Genomic DNA, 27402 nt, shown 5'->3' on the forward strand with positions numbered 1-27402 from the left:
ATACAGACGAAAATAATAATAATATATTAAGTTAGAATAAAAATAAATAAACGTACATTTATATGTATAAAATTAAAATGAAATTAATTAAGCGTAACGTACGATATATTAAAAACAAACATAAAATGTGAAGTGAAACAATGATGTTTTTTTTAAACAGTATTTCATATTGAGATTCCGTAATATTTAGGATTTGGCAGTTCGTAGATCTCGAATCTCTTTTCAGAGAATTATATTTCTTAGAAATATATTTATTATATTTCTTACATGTTGGTAAGTTTTTCTTAACTATGTGTTTTAATCATTCACTCGATGAAATAAATGATATCCAAACAATGTTGAAATTAATAAATGTTTCACTAGTACATATGACAGTGTCCTTGATTTTGCAATTATAGTCCGCCCTTTATTTTCAAAGAACTCATTATTTATAAATTGTAGTAAAGTATTAACCGTTTTTAAATGAACGAGGCTTATATAGTCATAGGCTGGTTTTAATATACCTGATGGCATGTCATGATCGTCACTCATGGACATTGGCTCTGTAACAAATATTAACCATCCAATGCAATACCAACCCTGTCTGCCACTGACCTTCAAACCAGAATAATAATAATAATAATACTAAGTATCGGTATTTGGTGCCCAGCCCGGCACACAGTAATACACAAAGTAAATATTTATTCGGTCACATAGTTGAAGTTCTTACGGAGCATTTCGTATGAGTTACGTATTATGTAACTCGTGTGGCGTTTCGAAAACTTGTCCGATGAATTCACTGAGATCAATTTGCAATCAATTTAACGGCAAGTGCGGGTTGCATTCCGCGCGGATTGCTGTTCCACAGAGTGATTAGAACATTTTCATAGAAAATATTGCATAAATTTAAATATCACCTACTAAATAATAATATAAAAACATACATACAGTGATACTCGATAATACGAATAAATATGATGCAGCACATATGTTTAACTATTTAACATAATATTTGCGTTATATAAAGTTAATGCTATATTATTTAAAATAGCTCATACTAATGGTTTAATAATTATACCATGCATAATACATATAATATATACCTAGTAATATATTTGTGTTTTGGATGATGTCGTAATTTAAATATGACGACCATAATATAATACATAAATACTCCAAATATAAATATTTTTTGCCAATTATTTAAGACAAGTTATTACGATTGAATGAAATATCTTACATGACATTAAGAAGTCCATAAAACGTAATAGTCTACTGTAACTGCAACGTTTATATATATAACGTTTAAGAGTAACGTTTCATAACCGACCCGTAAAGAAACTCATTAGTTACTTATCACCATACAATATATCATACATATATTCTATATCAATGAATACTAACACTACGCTTTTTATCATAAAGCTTAGTAGACCTTATGATTTTAATACTGGAATTTCAGTAGCAATTTATTTATTAAAAGAAACAGTAAGAGATTAGAAAATTTCCATTCCCATTAGCGTCTAGTTTTAAGAGAATCCTCCATTGAACATTATTTATGACGCTGTATTCGCAAGTGCTACAAAGTAATTGCTTCATTAAGAACGCTTTTTGATGTTACATCGAAAATTCTCAAGTTCAATTAAAGCTCTTAAACAGTTCTCTGTTTATATTGTAGATATATATATGTATGTATATACATATAGTTCTATAGTCTTACTTTGAGTGTCGGCGTAGTGTGAAAACTGCATGGAATGAAAATTTATTGTAATGCTGGTGTATTGATTCACCCCCAAAATACGATTGGAAATATCAACCTATAATATGATTCTGCCATAAATTGTAATTCGTACTCCATATTGATACCATTATAGTAATATTAAACTAGTTTTGTGAAACTGTGTGTTGTATTTCGAAGCTTGCTCGTTCTTTGCAGGCTGATCGCCATCATTATGATATGATAACAACAACAGCAGCCTGTAGATTTTTCACTGCTGGGCTAAAGGCTCCTCTCCATTTGAGGAGAAAGCTTGAAACATATTCCACCACGCAGTTACAATGCGGTTTGATGAATACACATGTGGTAGAAATTCAAGCACGAGAGGAATTATAAACATAAATTAAGCACATAAACATTCACTGGTGCTTGCCTGGGTTTGAACCCGCAACTATCGGTTAAGATGCACGCGTTCAACAACTGGGCCATCTCGACTCTTCTCTTATGATAAAATAGCTATAAACAAACACTGGTAGATAAAGACCTTAAGAGAAGTTCTTTCTATCAGTAGAGTAATTTTCTAAGCGACTTCATTTGCTATCTTGGAACTTATCGTATGAGAATGTTTTCTCGACATGTTTTTCTCCCTGTGTACATCGGACGCACGAGATGAATTACAAACACAGAGAACGTCAAAGTCCTGCGTGTGTACTCACTACCGCGGCTTACTTACATATAGAATAGGAATTCTTTGATCTGCGCCGTAGTTTTAAAAAAAAACTGTGTGATTCTACGTGATACGATTTTTTGAGTTTTCGTATTTCTATGTTAGTTAGCCGTATCTTAAATGACAAGCAATATTTAATCATAAATAAAATCTGTATCAATTCTAGTTATGATAATTTTATAGGAAAAGAGACGCCATAGGACGTAGTTTGACATTTTTATTTGCGGAACACACAAATACCTAACGTCGTATTATTAAAATATTGTTAAAAAAATGTTTAACAATAAGAATGTGTTTTGTGATTGTTATTATGTTTTAGCATTTGGTAGTTTTTTTTTTCAAAAGTGTAATATTCTATTGACACCAAACGTTTAGCACCCAAACATATGTATATGTTTGGGTGCTTGGTGCATTTTAGGCAACATAAGCGTCAATTAAGCACCTAAAAGCTCATATGTTGTGATAATAATAAAGAAAACTATTTAAAGTAAGTTTGTCTCTATCTATACTACAACTACTGAAATAGAATATACTCCTTATTGTATGTGTCTTACTACTCAATTATCACACACTCCCTGAACGCTAAACAGTTTTACAATTTTCCACATAATGTATTAAGAACTAACTATAAGAAAAAAAATATATTATCGCAATAAACTTATGAAAAAAGATTTTTTAAACACAATAAAGAAACTAAGATAAAGGTTTTATTCATTAATTAGTCCACAAACCAACGCGGGTTGTACTGGAAGCAAAACCGCATTTGAAACACTGGAAGATCTGCCGGTAACACCCCGTCGTATCGCACTGGTGAGAATCCACTGTGAAGTGGTCTTAACACGTTTCTTTAAAACCTGTTTGCCGTCATTCACAATGTCCACCGACCTTCACGTACGGCTCGCCGCCGCTTTTTTAATCCTTTATCAAACTTCGCTATTATCAAGTGTATTAAGTTCAAACTCTACATTTTATAAGGTATTTATTTTCAAATGATTGCATGGTACTATATTCAAAATATTATTTACTGAATAGTTTTACACGGAGACTCAGCAACATACATTATTATTACAATACTTTTTCAGCGACTGTTACATATAAATATCGTTATTATTCACAGATAATACTGACATTACAATATCTCTAGTAAGCACGTAATACGAATAGGAAATATTAATTCTCTACGAGTTCAATGACTTACATGGAATCCTAGATCGAGGTTAGAGTTTAAGTATTTGCGCATAAATGTAAATGCGGGCATTCTATGTAAAGTTAATCTTTGTATTAACCCAATGCGTTCTACAAACCTTGCCCTAAGAACAGGGAAGGCTGGAAATGGTTTCATTGGAGTATAAACAACAAATCCAGAGATGATATTGACAAATAAAAAACTTATAAATTGTAACTTATAAGTCATATTTATCTTAAGAGATATAAGCAACTATATTTAACGCGTACCCTCATTCAACTCAATACATATATACAAGCTTACCCAAATAATGTGAGGAAATTGAAAGCGTATGAAGTAGTTGAAGATGTGTACGTGGACCTTAATATAATATTTGATACCTTTTCTAATAGTGTCCCTGTTCTGGGCCCTCCGATTAAGTGGTTAATGCTATGTTCCGCTCCCGTTAGGGTAACGGGAACAAATTCCTGCAAGCTATAGTGGCGTACACACTCCGACGTTCGCTGGAATATTTGCAATTTCTATACCCCTGACAATTTGAATGGATACATTTACATAAGTATGCGTTCAGCTAAGATTGTTTAAAAACACATGCGTTATTATGCTTATACTGATATCAGCAGAATAAATCAAGTAATAAATAATTACGTAATATTTAAAATTAAGTTCACTTTCAAAGTAAAATAATAGTTTGATGTTATGGTAGTCGTAAACACACGGAATGTAAGGTTTGAGAGGAAAGTAAAATAGATGGCATTCCAGGCACTAAACCGACGAAGGATCATTTTGAATATGATGTTATTATTAATACATCAACTATATATATCAACTATCCAAATTAAAATTGATAGCAATTTGGTAAACCACAGTTGCAAGTATTTATTATTTAATTAACGTTAGATATTCTGTTATTTTTAAATTATTTTCAACATAATGACGTAGTGCATTATTTATAAATTATCTTGCAAAATAATGAATATTTGATTACGTAAACGCTTGTTTATGTGCGCGTACACGTGTACGCTTGTGTCTGTGCGTTTTCGTGCGCATGTGCGGATGTGTGTGATAGAAATAATAATACTATCACGTCGTAGCTAAATGCGTTTATTAATATCTACTAATTGTCAAAGAGGTCAAAGGACTTGAGTAGCACGTCATAACTTGTTTGTTGTATCAAGAAACTGTCGGACGAAGAATTGACTAGAAAATGATATCTACGTTCAAATAATATAGAGATCTAGAAACTTCTCGGTAGTCGCCGTCAAATTGTTCTTATAAATGGAAAGTGCTTTGAATTATTTGCAAGTGAAAACCCCTTTTAGTTTACCCTTTAAACCCAAAAGGAATGAATAAGTTAGCGTTCTCTAGTGGGTACTTTCACTTGAACTTTGACAAGTAATGCTAACTTACACGGTTCTGTACTTTCACTTATCTTATAATTTATAATATAAAGTCATCATTGAGACAAAAATATTCGTATAAAATATTACGAATTATGCGATGGATTTAATAAACTTAATCAAATATTCTTGGAAGCGTTCATTACAAAGGTAGGAAATAACAGGACCGAAGGAGATCATATCTAGGTTATAAATACAGATTAATCTACCTAGGTTTGGTTTACTGTCAGTAGCTTTAAAGTCGGCCTTAGTTTAGAAAATAATGTCTATACGTCCTTGTTGTTCTGTGAAATAAATTGCACTCGTCAGCCCGACCTTGCCTTTGGACTCTTGTGGGACTCGTACCTTCACGCATCATTAGAAATAGAACATGACCCCGAAAATGTCTAAAGAATTCGATAATCGCCTCAAACTTCAATAGGCTATTGTAACTTTTATATGGAACGCCGTTAAGAATTAAATTTGTGTATGGAAATCGGCTGAACTATAATTAAGAGATAAAAAATATATATTTGCATTACATTTAGCATTTGAACGCGTTAACAAATATCTGATTTATAAGCCTGGAACTTAGTTCACATGGAACTTGTGCAGACTACTACTACTACTACTACTACTACTACAGCTGTACTACAGCTGATAATAATAATAATAATTAAATTGTATCTTTAATTGTAATAACATTCAACAAAAAAAGGTTCGTGTTACGGAAAAAGTATGGATCGCATTCCATCAAGCTACTCCATTTAAGGGTAGTATATTTCCCACTTCGCCTTATCACCGAATTCGAGATGAATTACCTGTTAACGTCCGTTAAAATTCACGTGTTCTTATACATCTATTGTACAGTCGGGGTAAGAAAAAGTTCGTTACCTTTACTCTGACTGTACATAAACGATTTAATTTGAAATATTGGGATTCATGTAAGTAGGTTTGCTACCCACATTAACCTCTTTGATACTGTTCATTTTAACAACACAAACGTCAAGAATAAATCTCTTTTAGTTATGACTTTATTGATAGTGAAAGTGTCATTTCAACACATTTTGACCATTTAAAATGTGGGACAAGCTTAATGCACTTAAAATGTTTCACTTATGATAATATTACAGCATTTTAATAAGGACGATTCGATTTAATATTTTTATTATCTTAATTAAACATGAGCTATACCGAAAATTCGCATGTTGTTGTTTATATTGAAATTTTATACGGATGAATATTCTACTAATTCTTACTTTCTAGATTTCAAAAAGTAATTTCCTAAACGAGACTAAATTAAAGTGTTAAATAGTCATATGTATATTTTAGAAATTTCTTCATTGGTTATCATAATGTCTGAGATAAGTTAGCGAAAATTCTATCGAATATGTATTTCATGTTTATGAACATCGAAACTCATCGCGATACTCGATCGTAAAATGTCAAGTGACATTCTATATTGGCTATAATAATTGTAATACACCAAGGATAAAAATAAGGTATGTCCATAAATTATATTTAAGCATGTCATGAATGAGAAACGAAGTAAGTTTGTACACAGGTGGACCACAGTTTTTTATCTGTATTCAAGTGGCCGGCGTTACCGCGTCATTTCGAGATGCGAGTGAAAGTCAGCCTGTGCAGGACGCTGCATTCCGATGGACTAGTTGCGACTGTTTGAAAACATTCTACAATTTATCGTAGTAATGCATCGAAAACATATATCATAGTAATATCATAGTAGAGGATAATAAAATCGAACGGCGTTTTTTAATAATATTAAATTGGATGATAGAACCGATATGAAATGTAGATTCTAATGAGAATCGATCCCGATCAAAGGAGATGAATACGCAAAACACAAGTGCACAAACACAGGTGCACTTGCTATTCCCACACCCTTATAATCTAATGGTACGGAAAATCCAACACGACCAGAATGACAGGCTTAAAATGCGTTCCGAGGAACGATGGTGTACTTTCAGACTCCTAGACTTTACTAAGAACTTTTCGAAAGAAAACTCCAATAACTTCTATAAGCCTGGATTTTGAACGCAGACGCTATCGGCGACCTCATCGAAGCAGTCAGCCATTGAAATAACCTGCGTAACAAAGACAATTTAAGCTAATAACAAATGATAAATATGAACGATTTGTAAAAACAACTTTCTACACTAACTTACAGCTTCTATTGTACCGATATTCTAGTATTCCTACAAAAGCATTCTATAACATTAGTTTTTACAAAAATGCATGAAGATACATTTTGTTTAAGTGATGCGTACGAATTTTGTGACCTCGTTAATCTCATTGCGGAGCATAAAGGCTCGAATGTTGTAAGGCTCTCTACAGACGGCGCGGTTGTGTATAATACATATTTCAAAACCAAATCTTTTCATTATGATGTAGGTTTGAAATGTTTACGTAATGCAGACGAGCTTTACATATGCTTTTGTTTTACATAATTTGACCGACATTTACGTAGCAGAGTGCCCCGATGCCCTAGCAGATAGGTTTTTGAAATGTAACCGATGTTCGCGGGTTTCAGTTTGTTGACAGTTTTCATTTAATTAGGCTAGTATATTTCATCTGTAATAGATAAAGGTAAAAGATCTTACAAAACTGCATTAGTTGTAGATAACTTATTGTTTATATGTATATATGTTTTTTCAGCAGCGTCGTACATAAAAACCTATGCTTAAGTATTCCCAAAAATAATGTAAATAAATAATAAGAGTAAGTATATTGGTATTTTTTATAATATTTAGCCGTCTAGTAACACATCAACTTGTCTCGTAAGTGATTTGTATGACTTTCGTATTTAAAATAAAGCTATATAAAAATTATGTTAATTAAATATTGTTCATTTGCGAAATAAACTCTGCTGTGTTGCATTTTTATGAAGGTTAATTAAATTAAGCAATAACTGTAATTACGTATTAAATTTTGCTAACAGTACATTTAAAAATTATATCAAAAAGCTTTTAGACATGTGTAATAAAACTACGTGTAGTATATTATAGCTAAAAATTGAAAATCCAAGCAAAAAAAAACAAAATTATTGACACTCTTAACATATGCATAGGTATATACATTACGTCATAAATATCTCATTTTTTTTTTAAAATCTCGTATTTTTACCCATGTTTCCACTGTGTAAAATGTTTAGAAGGCTCCACACTCGAGACTTGGCACAAAAATGTAATAAGTTATTGCTTTTATAATAAACAAGTGCATATAAATTACGTTACTCACGTCAGTAGTCCAAATTTAATCCGAATATAAATTGCGAAGCGCTTTTCGAAGTCTGCGAACTACAAATTCTATAAAATAATATTATCTACTAATAAAATATTCTCCCAGACGCGCTGAATCCACTGATGTGATTTTTATATACATTTATTTTATTGGTTCTATCATTTGCCATAAAAAAATAATGTTCTCTCATATGTTTTACTGTATATCGACCAATAATGATTATTCTCTTCATAATATACTATTTTAGATATTTTATTTTATTTAACAAGTACCATTCTCTAAGTCCTACTTTAAGACATTTGGAGTTTTATTTGTTACATTTTTATCAGCATCATCAGATCTTCCCAGGATTTCAAGTTTGTAGTCTTCTTGGAAGCCGGAGCCCACACGGATAAGTATATTTCATAATGTACTATTTTAGATATTACATGTACAATGTGTGTAGTAGCATTCAAGTTTTCAGGCCTTTTCAAATAATATTTATGATAATCGTCTGCCTTGTTTTAATAATGTGCTGTTGCGAAGGTCTGTCTTCTAAGCCACTACACTGAGCTCAGTCATTAATGTCATGGGTGGGCTCTAATGTCCTGCTTGACGACAACCAGCCATCGCTTCCTAGATATTCATTTAAATGTAAACATAAATTTAGGAATAAATCTCCGAATTTCTTTTAAAGGATCCATCGAGATATTTTTTGCACGCATATAATTTTGACAATAATTAAGTATAATAATTTTGCATTGAATAAATATTACGAGTAATGACTTGATAGCTCTTCACATTATCTCTTAAAACAAGTAGCTACTTATAATCAAGGGTCTTATCAATTTGTATAAAAATAACTTTTATCTTTAATTATTATTTATTTATAGACAAAGTTAACTTTGTATATCTTGATGTTTTGTAAAATTACTAGCTTGTATAAATATATACATATTTGTGATGTATCTCAAACAATATGTATGTCAAATTAAGATATTAAAGGCGAATTTTGTATCTATAATAGGTACCTAGGTAAAGACGTTTTAAATTACACATGAATATATTAATATGAAAAATTTACACAATAATCAAATTGCAATAATGTACCTTTGCATATGGATAAAGGATAGAAAACCGCTATATTTAACGCAATCGTGCCCAATGAACTGCAACGTTCGTACGTTGAACGCCCAGTGTGACGAGAGCCCTAATCAGTGAAGCGTGGACGGTATGTGTGTCGATGGCCGTAGCAAGGACGCGCATCCAAACATACTTCGATAAGGCGATAGAACTCACACGCACGTATTTAGACAGGTATAGACGAATTAGTCACAGCAAATTAGCTACCATTCATTTAACAGTCGCAGCGACTTAAGTACCTTTGCATAATAATAAAGAGTATGACTTATTAACGGCATCTTGTAAATTTCCCACTACCTCCTGTCCTTTTTGAGGAGAAGGATCGAAACATATTACGCTGTTAATGGGATACACGTGTGGCAAAATTTCTATGAAATTGACATATGCAGGTTTCCTTACGATGTTTTCATTCACCGATGCACGAGATGAATTATAAACACAAATTACACACATGAATATTCAGTGGTACTTGCCTTGGTTTGAACCCTCAGTCGTCGGTTACGGTGCACCCGTTCTAACCACTGGGCTATCTTGGTTCATCTTTATTAATGAGAACTAAATCGCAAAATTTGTGCATAAAATACAAGCATAAGTGGTCTGTTCGAATCAGCTCTCAGTATTCCGATGGGACGTTGCGAGTTCGAATCAAACGAAAATCAAACGAATTTCAAAGTTAACGAGGTGCTTAAACATCGTAAGCCGAGCTCCCTGAACTGATCGTGCTTGTATTAACTTGTTCCTCTGTAATTTAAATTACTCTTAATCATATTTTAGATGACCCAGTGGTTAGAACGCGTGCATCTTAACCGATGATTGCGGGTTCAAACCCAGGCAAGCACCACTATATATGTGTGCTTAATTTGTGTTTATACAAAGGGCGGTGAGGGAAAACATCGTGAGGAAACCCTCTCCTTAATGGCAGAGGAGGCCTTATCCCAGCAGTGGGAAATTTACAGGCTGTTACTTTACTTATATTTTAGATAGTATAACATTTTATAAATTCCTCATTCCTATTAAACAGTTCTTATTAACAATACAGTATAGTTTTGTTATTCAGGAGTTATTATTTATAGTTTTAGAATATTTTACTTGGATTTCAAATACTTATCTCATAGTTATTTTTATGATTTGAAGTCCATTTGTCTAATAATCTATGCAGTCAGGGATTGTGTAAGGATTGCTAAACCGAAATAACAATCCGAAATATATTATTATTCCATATCGATCTCATAAGATTCGATACCACGCCCACGAGATCGTGAGACCTTAACGAGAATACCTCTCTATCTGCAGGATAAAATGATCTTTTGGCATTCGTCGGAACGCATTTATATTCAGGTCAAGATCTATATATTTATATACCACACTAGCTGTGCCCACGACCTTGTACGCGTCTGAATTAAACAAAAAAAAAATGTTGTAGCCTAAGTTATCCTTAATGTATCAGTTATCTGCCAGTAAAAGTTCCGTCAAAATCGGTCCAGCCGTTCCAGAGATTAGCCGCAAGAAACAGACAGACAGTCAAAAATGGTAAAAAATGTTATTATGTTATATGAACCGTGTATACATACATATGCATTAAGTAAAAAAGGGCGATTTTAATATTACAAACAGACACCAATGTTATTATACGTATAGATATAGGAATCGCTTTTAGAAGCCAATATCTTTATACCCAGGATAAGTTTTCAAACAAAGATAAAATTGTATTGAACATTCAATGAGTTGGTATAAAAACAACATCTTTATAAAAACCTAAATGTAATATAATATCTGTACGGACGCGAATTAAATCGAATGTAGGTACTAATTTGTATTGACAACACCTAAACTGACATGATTACAACCTCAATGGTTTTGATAGAACGGATTTATTATTCGGTTGTAAGATTTCATCGTTGGTTATATTTGTTTTAATATATTGAAGCTGAGTTAAATAAAAGCGTGTAAAAATAACGCGACGCCATTATTAAATGATATTAATAATAAATATTGTCTTACAAAACTTTCCTCGTTTTCTGGACTAATTCATTGTTCTAAATTTAAATTTACTTGATTTCAGTGTTCCTTTTTACGTTCAATATAAAGTAAATAACACTATTTATTATAAACTTTGACAAATTACATCTTATATTGTTTTTATTACAAGTCGATTCGTCCGTCTGTACTAATGTATTTGTCTGTGATTTTAGTAACTAATCTTATATTATTACGTATTATTGCATGTTTATCTTCAGATATTGCGATCGTAGCTGGCTGTAATTTTGGTTTATGTAATTCGTTTTTTACATATAATATAGCGAATTTCAAATGTGTTGTATGAGTGTTTTACTGATTAAGTGGTTGTTATTTTGCTAAGCAATATCAGGCATGAAAGGTAGTCTGTTGATTGGCCAACAGTTTGAACTTTATAACACAGATACTTTAAATTTGGAATAGATCTGGTTATGTAGGTAATATAGAATGAATTAATAAATGATGTTAAGAGTATATGTGTGCGTTGTTATTAAAGTACGTGTGTATATGTGTGCGTTGATAATATATTAAAACGTATATAAAACCTCATTACGTCCTCAAGTCAATTTAATATTTAACGGTTGTCGATATTAGGTGACGGGTAATATCCTGTAACGTTTAAAAGGTTTCGATAAGTGCTTGAAACCGTACAAGCTTCCGATGTCCTTTTGATGTTAACATTGCTTTTTAAACAAAACCCTTAAAGAACAAATAGCCGCAAGACTAGCTCCTGTTTCAATTTAATATTGAAAATCAGATCCCTTTCGGGTTCTCAGCTTCAGTATTTATATAAAAGGAAATCCTTGTCTATGAAAAAAGCCAAATAAACAACATTCTATATCAAATTGACGCGACATAAGTGGTCGAGAGTTTCATTAATCTAAAAATTGCATTTTAAAATGTCGACGAAACTATTACTGATTTTTTAGAAGTAAAATTAAAGTGGAAATGAATAGTGTTGTATTGTAAATAAAGATATACATATAACTTTGAACCCTTAAATATAGCTGAATTATTACAAAATCACATGAAATACTTAAAGCAAAGATCTATTCATCATTTTCATGTTCATTTTCCTACTTCCATTGAAATAGGCTGCTTATATGTATGAGTCTTTCTCTCTTTCTCTCTCTTGTTTTGTTTGTTTGTGTGTTTATATGAGTGCAGAACAATATTCTCCTAACTTAACCCTCTATTTCTCGGACACAATTCTGCCTCATTATATTAGAGCATCGTGGTAAAATAACCTCCCTCTCTTTAAGACGTTTGACTTTAAGTCACTTTGACTTCGCGTACAAGTGTGATGTATAAACGCTGTTTCTTGAGATAAAAGAAATATCACCGTGACCGAACTAGTGACATAAATATGAATACAAGATTACGTTTTGTTCAAACGATTCACAGGTCATGAACGCGCTCCTCGTTATCGGGATTTCCGTGTTCTTTTGTATAATTACAGAAGATTTTTTCTCCTTTACATTGTGAGAATTAAAACTAAATACACGCAAATGAGCCTACATCGAAACAAAACAAGACGATTATGTCTAAACTAAGATAAAAGTGCACGAAATATTGTTATTACACGAACAAAGTGTAGGAATATAATATATTTTTTACTCGAATTATCTAACAATGGCGTTTGCCGTAAATGGTTTTGATTCAAATCGTAGATCATAATTGTTATTTAATGGTTGAAATTCATACACCATTAAGTTTAAGGTTTTTGTGTTGTGAACAAAAATTACTAAAAAATGCTTGACAATAATTTCCAAAAAGCAAAAAATAATTTACATTAAAATTTTCAACCAATGAATAGGTTAAGCCTTATACCTACGTTTTTTTAAGGAACATATTAATAATAGAATAGCTTGAAGTTGGTATTAATTGAGTTTTATAGATGTACAGTCGAGATAAGAAAAGATTTGTCACCTTAAGATCTATTTTCGTGTACTCAGTATGAGCGATAATTTGCTTTACAAATGGAGAATGACATATTGCGTCGTAATGAGTCGATGTTTAGGATTCAAACGGTACTTAGAGTTTAAGACGATAAAGGAATGAATTTGAAAACTGACGAAGGGTTTCTTACTCTGATTGTACATATGATGAATCGTTAATGATCATAACATGTGTACCATTGATAAATACAGTAACTTCTGACTGATTAGCCGGTTCTTCTATAGAATTTACATTTAAACTGGTTGGCATTGGATTTTTTTTTCAAACTGGAGTGTAAACAAAGTGTTTATTAATATAACAGCCTTTAATGTCCCATAGCTGGGCTAATGCCACCTCTCTCTTTTGAGATGATATTTTGGAGCTTATTCCACAACGCTCCAATGCAGTCAGATGGAGATCCTTGTGGTAGGATTTCATTGAACTAGCATGACATGATTTACAAACACTTTAAGCACATGAAAATACTTGAACACATTAAGCACATGAAAATTCAGCGTCTGGCTGGGTCGGAATCCGCAATCATCGGCTAAGATTGTATATATTATAAGCATCCATTATAAGCTAAATATAAAAAGACGACACGTCTTACTTGATGAATAGTCTGTACGCTTAGTTTTATATTTTTTTATACCATATAAGTCTACAGCTAAAGCGGTTACGTTGACGTGATCATATGATTGTTGAATAGATAATACTTCTAGATCGCGACTTGACGAAACTCACACCTCAATGTGTAAGAAAAAATATGTGTGACTTCGTTGATCCACACACGTGGGAGCTTACTTTGTATCTTTTTCGTGCTGTCAACTGCATACGTCGATACGCTTATTTGACACTTATATCCTTATAACATCATGTCATTAAAGTCGAAAGTCGCATATTACTTTCTGACACTAAAGATTATCGGATGAATTCATTCGTACAGAATAGCTTTACTGAATCAAAATGAACTCTATTTAACTGAAGTATCGATATAAAATAAAATTTAATGACATATAGATTGAATAAGGCTCATTTTACATTCCATTAATTAAAGCGTTCCTCTAATGCAGCCATCATTACGTAGATAACGGTACTGATGATAAGAGTGCTGAAGGAACTAATTACTCGCTTCTCAGTTGCAGCTCTTCACTTCGTTCGGGTTATATCTATGCACCGTGTAATCACGGGCGATAAGCTACCTATCAATTTTACTACTGAAAGTGAACTCATTAAACGTTGAAGTAATAAGGACTTAGATATAAAAACTCTTAGTTTAATCACAATCGTTTAACGGAGCTGTCTTCTGGATTGAAGTTAAACAAATTGACTTCGCTCATACGATGAATATGTATAAATGATTGAACACATGTTTATAGGGTTGATATTTTGTATGAACCAGTTTACGTATATATACAAATTTCACTCCCAATCAGATAACGGTTCTGTAATAAAAAGAAATATTTACTTAAGATAAAATACTTTCATTACTGCTTATATAAAAATATTTATAGTTTTATGTATATTACGTACTACTACGTCATACAAGCGCAGATTATTTAGACATTTGTATTAATTGTCTCGAGATCAAATCTTAACGCCAAGTTTGCTTCAACCTTGATCTTAAAAAATATCACAATCAAAAAACACAAACGTTTTATAATTCTTTAGTTATTAAAATCCTACTGAAAATGTATTATCAACATCCGGAAACTAATCTGACAAAAAAATCATTCAAAGTTCACGGACAGACATACACACACGAGGAACGCTCATTCTATCATGGATGCGCTTATTATCATTGAAAATTCACTTGTTATTCAATGGGGTAACAATACAACAATCTATTTCCGTACCTACGATTAAAGCGTACCCGTAACCAATTAATGGAAAACGACACTTATGTCGAATGCAACAAAACACAAAACAACGCACATATAAACTACATACAGGACGTATGTCACTAAAATATATTTCAACCTATATCGACTCTTATTATCTACACAATAAAAGTGATATTGGTGTAAAACGACGAGTACATTGCAAAGGCATGTCGCCGCTTGTAAAACTCCTGATGAGAGAAGGATAAAATTTATGTGTATTTTTAAAACCTTCATTGACAAGGACCTTGAATTACTCGTATTTACCTTTTATATACTTCAATATTACTGTACGTACAATGAAACGAATACAACTGTAGCTGTTAACATATTTTTTTCATTACATCACTTAATCCACTCGATGAATTAAGAAGAGTCAACATACAACATTATTTAATAAAACAGAGAATAGATTTTAGAAAACAATAATTTTATCAAAGATTCTATTTTAATATTATTCGGACCATCTAATTGGCCATCTACTATGAGGGGCCCACCCATTGACATTGACACTGCAACATACGATAACCATTCCTAAGATTGCCAATGCATCACTAACCTTGGGATATAATGTTATATATATAGAACCCGTCCACTTACCTAAATCTATACATATAATAAAATTGCAGTGTCTGTTTGTAATATTAAAATAACAGCGTTCTGGTAAATTCGTATGTAGCGGCTAGTCACAAATAAATTTACGCTACAACCCATGAGGGTGAAATAGTTACGATTCAAGCTATAGCATTTGCTATATAGCAAGCTAAGCTAATCAGCTAATAATCAATTTAACTGGTACGAATATTATCACGCTATTTAGATCAAAGTCGTAAATTCGTCGTCGTTTATATAGCGAAAATGAATTCCTATTAAAATATTATTTAAATAAACAAGTATAGGTGTGGCGTTACCGTTTAATCATTTAAAATTCAACTGAAGAACTAATTATCACATCGTTATTTAGTTCATCCATTTGTAAAGAGAACACGATGTATATTAATAAATTTTGTGTTAAACTATCGTAATTATTTAATTTCGGGTATTTGAACTTTCATATATTTTATTTATTTCAGAAATAAAGGCTGGTTTAATTGATAAGATGTGGTTGCTTTTTCCCACGGGCGCTCGCATGACAAGAAGTTCATTTACACTGACTTAATCACGCCTTAAAAATAATATAATAAATAAATAATAAATATTGGACAACATCATGTACATTAAAAAAAAACAGCTAGAAAATATATATCATATATCATTTGAATATTTGACGAGTGGGCTAATGATCCACCCACGGGGTAACATACCATATTTAATATCTATAACATATTTCTGGTGTATTGTTTGTACAATTTGCTCCCGAGTTGGCACCGGTCTTAACGCGTCTTTTCCGGCAATCCTACACATTAGGCGTCGTCCCGAATTCCTGGAAGACAGCTTTGGTGCATCCGATCCCTAAAAAAGGCAACCGCTCAGACCCGTCCAATTATAGGCCTATAGCCATCACCTCCTTGCTCTCCAAGATAATGGAGTCCCTTATAAACTGCCAGCTCCTGCGGTATCTAGAGGAGAACCAGCTGATTAGCGACCGCCAGTACGGTTTCCGTCGGGGTCGGTCAGCCGGTGATCTTCTAGTTTACCTTACTCACAGGTGGGCTGAAGCAGTTGAGAGCAAGGGGGAGGCATTAGCAGCCAGCTTGGACATAGCGAAGGCCTTCGATCGTGTATGGCACAAAGCGCTTCTTTCGAAGCTTCCTTCCTATGGGCTTCCCGGGAAATTATGCAATTGGATTACCAGCTTTTTGGCAGATCGGAGCATCAAGGTCGTTGTCGACGGTGCATGCTCTGACTTAAAATACGTCAATGCTGGTGTTCCACAAGGCTGCGTTCTATCACCCACTCTGTTTCTTCTGCATATCAATGATTTGTTGCAAATCGGGAACATTCATTGCTATGCAGACGACAGTACCGTTGACACCTTATACACCGGCCGCGCTAATATTTCTCGGGAAAACGTCGAAGAGAACCGGAACAAACTTGTGTCTGAAATCGAGTCTTCATTAAACGAAGTCTCGAATTGGGGCCGGCTAAATCTAGTCCATTTCAACCCCAAAAAGACGCAAGTTTGTGCGTTAACCGCTAAAAAAACACCATTTGTCGTATCTCCACGATTTGAGAACATTCCGATAGCCGCTACAGGTAGTATCGGAATACTTGGCGTTGATATTTCGAGCCTCGTTCAGTTCCGCGGTCAATTGGAAGGCAAAGCCAAATTGGCTTCAAAAAAGCTGGGCGTGCTCAGCAAGGCGAGGCAGTATTTCACGTCGGCCCATCGCTTTAAACTTTACAAGGCGCAAATTCGGCCTCACATGGAGTACTGCTCTCACCTCTGGGCGGGTGCTCCCCAGTACCAGCTCCTTCCATTTGACCGCATCCAACGTAGAGCGGCTCGAGTTATCGACGATCAAGCTCTTTCCGATCTCCTTGATCCTTTGGCTTTGCGTAGAGATGTCGGATCACTCTGCATCTTCTACCGAATTTTTCACGGGGAATGTTCCGAGGAATTGTTCGGATTAATCCCGGCTGCTGAATTTCACCTTCGGACATCTCGCCAAAATTCTAAGTTTCACCCGCACCACCTTGATGTCCGAAAATCCACAACAGCGCGATTTCTCAGACATTTTCTGCCTCGCACAACCACTTTGTGGAACCAGCTTTCGCCGGCGGTTTTTCCGAACCGATACGACATGGGAACCTTTAAGAAAAGAGCCTACTCCTTTTTGAAAGGCCGGCAACGCACCTGCAAGTCCCCTGGTGTTGCAGGTGTCCATGGGCGGTGGTAGTCACTTTCCATCAGGTGAGCCTCCTGCTCGTTTGCCTCCTATGCCATAAAAAAAAAAAAAAAAAAAAAAAAAAAAACAATACAAAAAAATAGGCAACTTACCTAAACTATTCTATCAGGTAATGAGTCAAAGTGGCGGATGCTCGCATTATCCGACGTATGAATTACAATGATTTCCATCATCAAAACTACTCATTACATATGAAATTACAGTAAGAGGTAATGTATAGTAATGTTACGTATTATATCTTAGTATTATATCTCGTTTTACTCTTCCACTTGGACTTCTTAAGCAAGATATTGGTTACAATCACACATAATCCAACTGACTTAGAAAATCAATTGCGACATTGTGTGTCCATATTGATGTTAGGTTTATAAGCTTCACGTAACAAAATACTTACGTGTTAAATTAAACGTCGATACATATACGATAGACATTTGTGAAGCAATATGTTGTATGATGTTGATGTATATTGTAAATAAAACTATTTGTCGGGTGAACTTTTACAACATAGATATTCATGTGTTATTTTCATATGTCAAAAAAGAGTGAACGCTCTCCTTGAGGATATTTAACAAAAATAGCAACAAAAATAGTTAAGAAATAACTTGTACTACGCCCGTGAAGTGGTTACTTTAATGGATATAACTATAGTCTAAGAGATTACAATCAAACCTGTTAATTCAACTGCAAGACGTCTTGATTTATGTTTGAGTTAGAAACACAGAAGTATTAAGTTCATAAATAAAAAGGCATACGATAGTTAGCACTAAATCGTAAAATATTTGTGTCTGGATGACAGTTATTTTTGAGATAAATATATGGAAATTATTAGTTGTGTTCTATGGGGTAATTTTCAAATAAGATGTATTTCACGACTTATTTTTTTAATAATTCAGTCCGTATACGGACAGATTAAAACAGGAGCGAAATTCTTCCAAGGAGTTGGACTTCTGTAGTTAAACCTTTTATTTTCATCTATTTATGCCGAACTAACTTACTGCGACGACGAGATGATAAGAGGGCGTGGTCAGGGCAAGTTACTTAAAAACACTTGGGAAACATCGGATAGTTCCTGCTAACATATTGGCTACTCGAAATCCGTCGAACATACGGCCACTTACTATACAACTATAATTGTACTATATAATGCTATATAGTAACAGTAAGTCAATTTAGTTATTCATATAATGCATTTAATTACACACTTCTTCGATTATTTTATGCATTACTACGTTATAAAGACAGAAATTGTATTGTATTTAAATGTCTCTGGGTCTGAGTGTTCGTTGAATACATTAAAACGACATTACCGCATTGTAATAATTTACGTAACACCATTGTTTTGAAGGTAATAAAATAAATAAACTCACCACCAGCTGTAAATAACAGGACGTCAGATCTCCTTTACCGGACCACGTTATCTCTGATTAAGATCAATTCGGAAGCAAATATTCCGTTCTTATTAAGTTAGAGTTATGAAATACCATTACAACTTAACACCAAGATCTCATAAGAAATAAATTAATTAAAATGATTAAAGACTAATTTAAATGTGAAGTTACAAAAACTTCGCTTGAAGACTCTACTGAGAAGAACCGTCTTAAAACTCAGATATAAGGGTGATTTCTTATAATAAATAAATGTACATCTATTTTTAACAAACACATTTGTACATCAGGTATGAAGATATATAACTTATAATGCATCTAATACTCTTAAACTGTCATGACACAATGTGCTAAAAACTGGATGCTTATTGCAGTTAGACTCGCAGGCTAATGCAGACATTCAGTTAAGGCTTAAGTAGATTCATTACCCTCTTAGCTTTGTTGCTTTCGGGAAAAATTCTAAAAATATACATTTATACAAGAGTATACGGAAGGAAAATTATTTACTGTAATTACTGACCCTAATTTAATAATTATTAATTAGCAGTGTTATCGTTTTTGAGCTAATTAAAATCGTCCCAATGAACATGCTTTTACTCTGCGTACTTTTTTTAGACGGGAGTCTTTTAAATTTTTATTTTTCCTCGTGACAGCTTTGTATTGCGTGCGTGGCTAGCAACAAAGTTACAGTCGGTTTTGTAATACGCAAATATTAACCAACCAGTTTAAAAAGTTGTCTTAACGTCGATATATTTCCTTCATTAATATAATTAATATACAAACATCCTTTCGACTTTTTTATAGTAGAGTTGCCAGGCGTCCGATTTTAACCGGTTATGATTTCGTCCGGATAAATATTTATGTCCGGATTTTAGTGATAGTTCAATGCAACGCATTCTCCCGCCGTAATAACATTCAAATAAAATGTTAATGTAACAATCAGCTGGCATTAATTGGTGAAACTTAAACGAATTGTTTTTTTAATAACATTGACCAGTTTGTTTCTTTGTTTTTATTTACTTAAAAGTAGTCGCAAATAAGGAAAACGTAGTTATCTTTATGTATAAATAACTTGCTAATTTTAAAATGTTTAAAAGTTCCGCTTGCTTTAATTAAACGAAAGAGAAAATAACTGACATTTGGAGCTTATTCTACTAAGCTACTCCAACGAGGGTTGCTTTACCTATACAAGTGTACACGTGTAAGTATTCTCACGATACTTTTATTGACCACTCAACATAAGACGAACTTAAAACACTAATTAAGCACGTCGAACTTCATTGTGAACCCACAATATTCGGTTAACAACGTGTTCTAACCACTGTGCTCTCTGGTTCACATACGTCCTTGTAGTACGTAGCTATTGCAGCGACGGTAACATTACAAGGAGAGTGAAATCGAACAGATATCGACAAAAACCTCGTCCGTTGACCTCACATGTGTAACAGCAGTGTTGTGACAACAGACACTCAGTACTGAACAAGACTAATTTATTCATCTGTCAAGCTCTGACAAGTATTTGATTGGATACTTTCTTGTTATATTACGGTCTGTATATAATATTTGTCTATTAACATTAACATATTATGTATATATAACCTTTTTTCTTTATCAACGCAAAAATATTTAAGAAAGTAAAGGTTAGTTTTTTTTATAATTTGAATCCAACGGCATAAAAAGGATGGGGATTTCTATCATAAATGTAAAAAAACAGCTCACAACGCTTGTGGTCACCAAAATATTCAAGTCGCTGCTTTGAGTGATAAGTGTCACGTAATCAGACCATATTGGAATCATATTGGAAAATGAAAAAAATGACAAATTTAATTACAAATAAATAAATAAATTTTTACGATTAAATGCAACTGAGCGTTGCTTCCTGATAAGCTGCCGGTTACATAATAATGGTTTACGAATGACAATATAGTGTTTACGACACACACAAATACATGCATATTTTATCACAAATATTTCCGTGTACGATGGATTTTTATTCGTTTATTTATTCGAATTTAAGTTAATTTTAAACACGACAAAATTATCATCAATACGTCATATGTATACTTCGTTTTAAAAAAAAACTTGATTTTATGTTTGTTTAAATTTCTTGCGAGCTTGTAGATATTACGAAGATAAGACGCTGATTCGAACTGCGATGTTTCAGTAATGAGGTGTAACGTTGTCAAAAGCCTCGAAACCAGCCGAGTAGTAACAAGAATCGTTTTATGTGTGAAATAATCAAAAATGTACTCTATTATTATTGATATATAGTTGATTATACCTGCGTTTCAAATTGGTCGCGAACACGCCGCGGAGCGTGTCTGTGGGAGCACGCAAACAATGATGGTCGGAATGTGATACGAAAAAAAGCGTGAGAGAGAGACCCATGGAACAGAGGGAGAAGCAAGATTCAGTTGAGCGAGTACACTTCCGCTGTACGAGGGGGACTCAGGTGTTATTAAGAACTCCCAACAGGTTACTAAATTTACATTTTTAAACTACCAAACTCTATATTCCAAAATATTTTCCATATCAACGATACAGCAAGTAATAATTACATTTTTACTTATCTGTATAAAGTCTGTACTAACATAAAATCCCTGTAAAAATACCGACTGAAGATCTGAATTCAAATATTCATTATTTACAAAATAAGGTACAGTTTTAAAAAATCGAAAATGCGAAATTAGCTCCCAGACCATCCGTATAAAGCGAAAACTGAAAGAAAAGACATACCGGCTACTGTTTTGTACCTAAATCCGAAGCGAAGCAGCGGCTAAAACTAGTTCTGTATAAATAAACAAATAAGGAAATAAAATATATAGCATAATAAAAATCTTATCACGTAAATATTTAAAACTTACATATTTTAAAAAAAGAATGAATATAATTAAATATTTATACCTATTCAATATCCTGAAATGTTGTTTTCAAGACAATCGATTTGTATTACGTCATAAAAATATCAAAAAAGCGGCAGAAACTTACAATAATACCTTAAAACATTCAAATACAATATATGTATATGCATCTCGTTAATACTCCTAGTATTATATATTATATAGTCCTCAAAATAATCACCTTTAAAATTCATCATCAAATACTCGATGGTATTTCTATGGATCGAGTCAATTTATACCGTGAGAATAGAGGCAAATATACTTCCTCGATAGACAAGTACGAGTGACCTCATTAATATCACTGGCTGGCTAATATCGGCTTCGTGATTTATTCAATTCCGGCTCAAGTTGACGACCAATCAATGATTACTAACCTAACTTTTGCAAATGTAACGCCAGTTAACATTTAAATTTAGGTTGCGCGTTCATTATCGGTCGTAAGAACAAGAACAGGTCTGATTATATCCGATCAAATACATAATGAGACGTTAACACATATTCGTTGTATAACAGGTTGACAACTTTATCTTACTGATATAATAATAATTAGTAGATTGTATGTTTGTTACGAAATCGCGCTCAAAACGACTGGATGTATTTGGATGAAATTTGAAGCAGAAATAGCTTTTAGCCTGACTTGAATTGCCTTCTCCTAATGCCATCATATGCTGGCGATGTTGCAAGACACAAATGTTACCAGAAACATTTATCAGATCATTAAATGCATCAATTTTATTCCTTGGGTATATTACAATTTTAAATAATTTTAGTTTTTTAAAGGATGTAATTAATTATCATCTTTATAGATTGAACTCTTAAATTGCTGATACGATTGTGATGATCAGTTTGTTTCTATAAACAATCGTTTTTCATCATCAAATATATTTACATCCTATACCTTCTACTACATATAATGTATTTTGATAAGATCATAATTTTAAAATAAATTGAATAATTATTCATTATTTCGAAATGAAGAATCTGCCGAGAAAGTCCGACAAGATACATAGTATTTAAAATTATAACATACCCGTATTTTATAATAGTACTGAGTTACGTTTGGTATGTTCCTAACGTATAAGGATTCGGCAAGCTAAATGCGGGTACATTTTAATAATAATTTAATTCTAGCAAATCTCTCAGATAACATTATGTATATCTCGTATAAACAGGCAGACAGTATAAGCTAGAGTTCGAACTTATAAATTTATAAGTTATCTTATAAAAGTTGCGACACTCATAAAAATGTAGATGCAGATTGAAATTTCGACATAAGCCGTAAAATTAAATGTCGAGAGCCAACAACATTTTCGCCGTAATTTAATTAAATTAGCAGGCGATGACAAATCTGTTTGTTATAAAGCTCAGAAGGATTATCGCAAAGATTCGCTAATCAACTAAAGTGTATGATCAAATATTTTTATCAAACATTGTTATCTCGCATATTAGTCGCAGTGACGTGTTTCTGTCGCCTTGATCTTCAGAATTATGATATCTTCTTCTTATACTAGATAACAACAATTACTCATACCTATACGTTATATACTAATCGAAATGGTTAAGTAAATAGAAGGATATTTACCAAAAACAGTTTTATTAGTAACATAACCTCGAAGACCAAAAAATTCCCGTTTAATTCATACAATTCTATTTCAGAACTGTTTTTTTTTATGGTATAGATTGGCGGACGAGCATATGGGTCACCTGATGGTAAGTGGTCACCATCACCCATAGACAATGACGCTGTAAGAAATATTAACTATTCCTTACATCGTCAATGTGCCACCAACCTTGGGAACTAAGATGTTACGTCCCTTGTGCCTGTAGTTACACTGGCTCACTCACCCTTCAGACCGGAACACAACAATACTGAGTACTGTTATTTGGCGGTAGAATAACTGATGAGTGGGTGGTACCTACCCAGAAGGGCTTGCACAAAGCCCTACCACCAAGTGAGACTGGGACTAAAATCAAACTTATTGTGTCAAATAAGCAAAGAAGCAGAACGAAAAGAACATCGAGGACATACTCGTATGTAAAACTGCAGAGTACATCCATCGTAATGTTAATTTGTCAATGGCAACATGTACTTCCACTTATTATTTACATGTATTTACATATTCTCAGAGTGTTTTGAAGGAAACTTTCAAGATCTTCCGTGATTTTTAGCATTGTAACCAATAAGTAAGTTAAGTAAATACGAGGGAACTGAACGACTTCGCTCATCAGTATTCTGAAGATATCGCCAGTAATAATAAGATCTATTTTCCATGATAAACATAATCGTACTAATCACCCCGAGAAAAAAACCTATCAACGTGATGACATGCACAAACACAATAGATTATGAAATATTTTAGAGAAAGTCATATTACAAGATTATGTAATACAAAATCTAGACAATAATGTGGCGGATTCGTATATATTCTAAATTATTCTTTTATTTGAAAAAAACACATGCATTTAATTTTCAGAGCAGCATATTTGCCAAATTTTAAAAACATTTATTTGTTTTTAAGTTTTAAAACTGATTAAGGGGATACTCCCTTCGAACTCCTAATTAGGCAAGAAAATCCTCTCCTGTATTTTTCAGCATGAACATCATAAAATTGAACCTGAGCGTAAAAATTGATAGCCTCTCAGTTTGGATGCCTAATTATTACGTGTGTTTACTTAACTCTTATCGCCATAATCAGCTCTGTGGGATTTTTATGACAAAAACAAAACATTTTGATAAATCTATAACGGTGATCAAATGTCAACATGAGCGAAAAACATGCTCCGCTATCTTAATTGTTGTTAACATAGAAGAACTCTTCCAACTGTGACTTTTACTATCAACTGCGTTCAGAGTAGCCCGTCTTATCCGATGACCGAAAGGACCTTAAGCGAGTAACGATCGAAGCCAGTGATGCCGATGAAATACTACGATTTGACTCACTTGTTATGATATTTATAATATTACTAATGTTTTGATAACAATAATAATACATATCGCGTGTGATTATTTGACATAGATACATTCGGATAAGATTATGATATTCTTGTTAAAATTGTTATGAATGTGGAGGTTACACACGATTTCCACCAACAAGAATATCAATTATGAACACAAAATAATCCAATACTCTTTAATACATTATAGTAAATATACAGCACATATTATATTATGACACAACTTAGATGTAGCAAAACCGATCACATCCGAATTAAGTACGCTATCCCAAATTATCCAATCTTTATTCCTTATGTGAATATGACCTTCACACAAACGTCATAACTTGTAATATCATACGACCTAATTTATTCGTTAATTTTACAAGTCGATTTACACTTGCTTCCTCGGGTTGAACTAACACTAGAATGTATAGCGACGAATAGCGTCGAATAACGCGATAGGGAGCTATTTCTATCGTTTGTATAAATCGGCAGTAATATGTTTTATAGAATTTGCCGATGCTACATCTAAGTTGATTCGTACTATCCACACATATCTACACTTTATCTTGATTGGTATACATAATAAAAACCGCTTTAAGTTGATTAGTATTCCACTGGAATTTAAATAATTTAATATTTAATTGATAATTTAAATCTATTCAAATATATTACTATCATCGAGATAACATTTAATTACCAATGTCGTCATCGTTAAAGAAATAAATGTCTTAAGTATACTTAAATCGAATCTTACAATTTTAACAAGATTTATAATTAATATACTAGTGAGATTGGCTACTGAATTACTAACCATACAAGCCTAACCGTGTATAGCGATGAAATACTATCGCAAGATACAACTAGATTCATTATAATATGTTTAGTGATAATAAATAACATCCGATGACCTAATATTGATGACTTAAAACAGATGTGTTGGTTCAATAATGTTGATACTACTATCAGCAATGTTTTCTTCATAAACAAACTATTCTAGAAAATGGAGGTAATCTATTTACCAAGAAATATTCCATTGCAAATTAAACGATTATTGCAAAGCTTTATCAATATTAATAAAACGAGAGTTCAAAATTTATGAAATTAAAATACGTAATGAAGTACTGTTCGTTCATGATAAGAATGCGAGACGAACAATCTCAATCAAAGCTATGAATGGTTAACTGAAACTTATTTAAATAAAATGTATTTACAACACACGATAACACGGGCGATTAATCATGACGATTTGTACAATCATCATAATACAAGATAAAAATAGAAACCAAGTAACAAACTACTTAGAGATAGCGAAAGTAAACAAAAAAATATCAGATATTATTCTTTTATTGCAATGTGGGTCAGGTATCTTATCGTTAATAATAAATCTGTAAATGATAATTCAGTTTCACTTAAAGTTGTTTCAGATAATGATCGTGGCGTGATGGACGAAACGAAAGTCCGTGGAATGTGAGCTGGTCACTTTTCGTTCCATATCATTTATTAGCAGCATTCTGTTGCCAGTTTGTTAAAATTCTTTATTTAACACATCAAGAAGATAAGTTATTTTACGTGATTCATACTTTAAAAGACCACACGCTAAACTAAATTGAGTATGTATCTCTATTCTCATCGATCCAATAAAGCCTGTTGCCATAAAATCGTAGAACTATTCAAAAATTCATTAGGATCATGAAACAAAAGTGCTCTGGTCCAACAAATATGCCTTGAACTACTTACGCAGAGGCGGCCTTTACTTCGTAAACCCTCTACTTGCATGAAGGTTTCACGAAATAACGATATTAACTCGTTTAAATGTTTAGATAAACGTGCTCGGTCTCTCTTAAAGTCAATTATTTACCAAGATAGTTAAAAAACTAAATTTTAATTCATGTCGTTCAATACCATAGAAAACTTTGGTATTGAACTTTGGCCACAAAAAATAAATAAATTAACATTATAAGACGCAGCGAAAACATTTTTGTTAATATTAAAGAACTCGATTTCAATTACAATTTGCGTTAAATGTTTGCTTAAGTTATCATATTTACTGCACGAGTCTTCATCAAATAGGAATGTAGTAACGCTTTCGTATTTAATGATAGCAGTTAACATTGAATCACTAA

The 27402-nt window shown here is 32.9% G+C and overlaps 1 protein-coding gene across 1 annotated transcript in view; it reads right to left on the minus strand.

The window, feature by feature from the left end:
• LOC124536150 overlaps window positions 1–27402 on the minus strand; it is a 61481-nt gene that overhangs the window by 32524 nt on the left and 1555 nt on the right. The gene's annotated exons all lie outside the window — the stretch shown is intronic.

This window comes from Vanessa cardui, chromosome 2 (genome assembly GCF_905220365.1).
Source record: "Vanessa cardui chromosome 2, ilVanCard2.1, whole genome shotgun sequence".
NCBI lineage: Eukaryota > Metazoa > Arthropoda > Insecta > Lepidoptera > Nymphalidae > Vanessa > Vanessa cardui.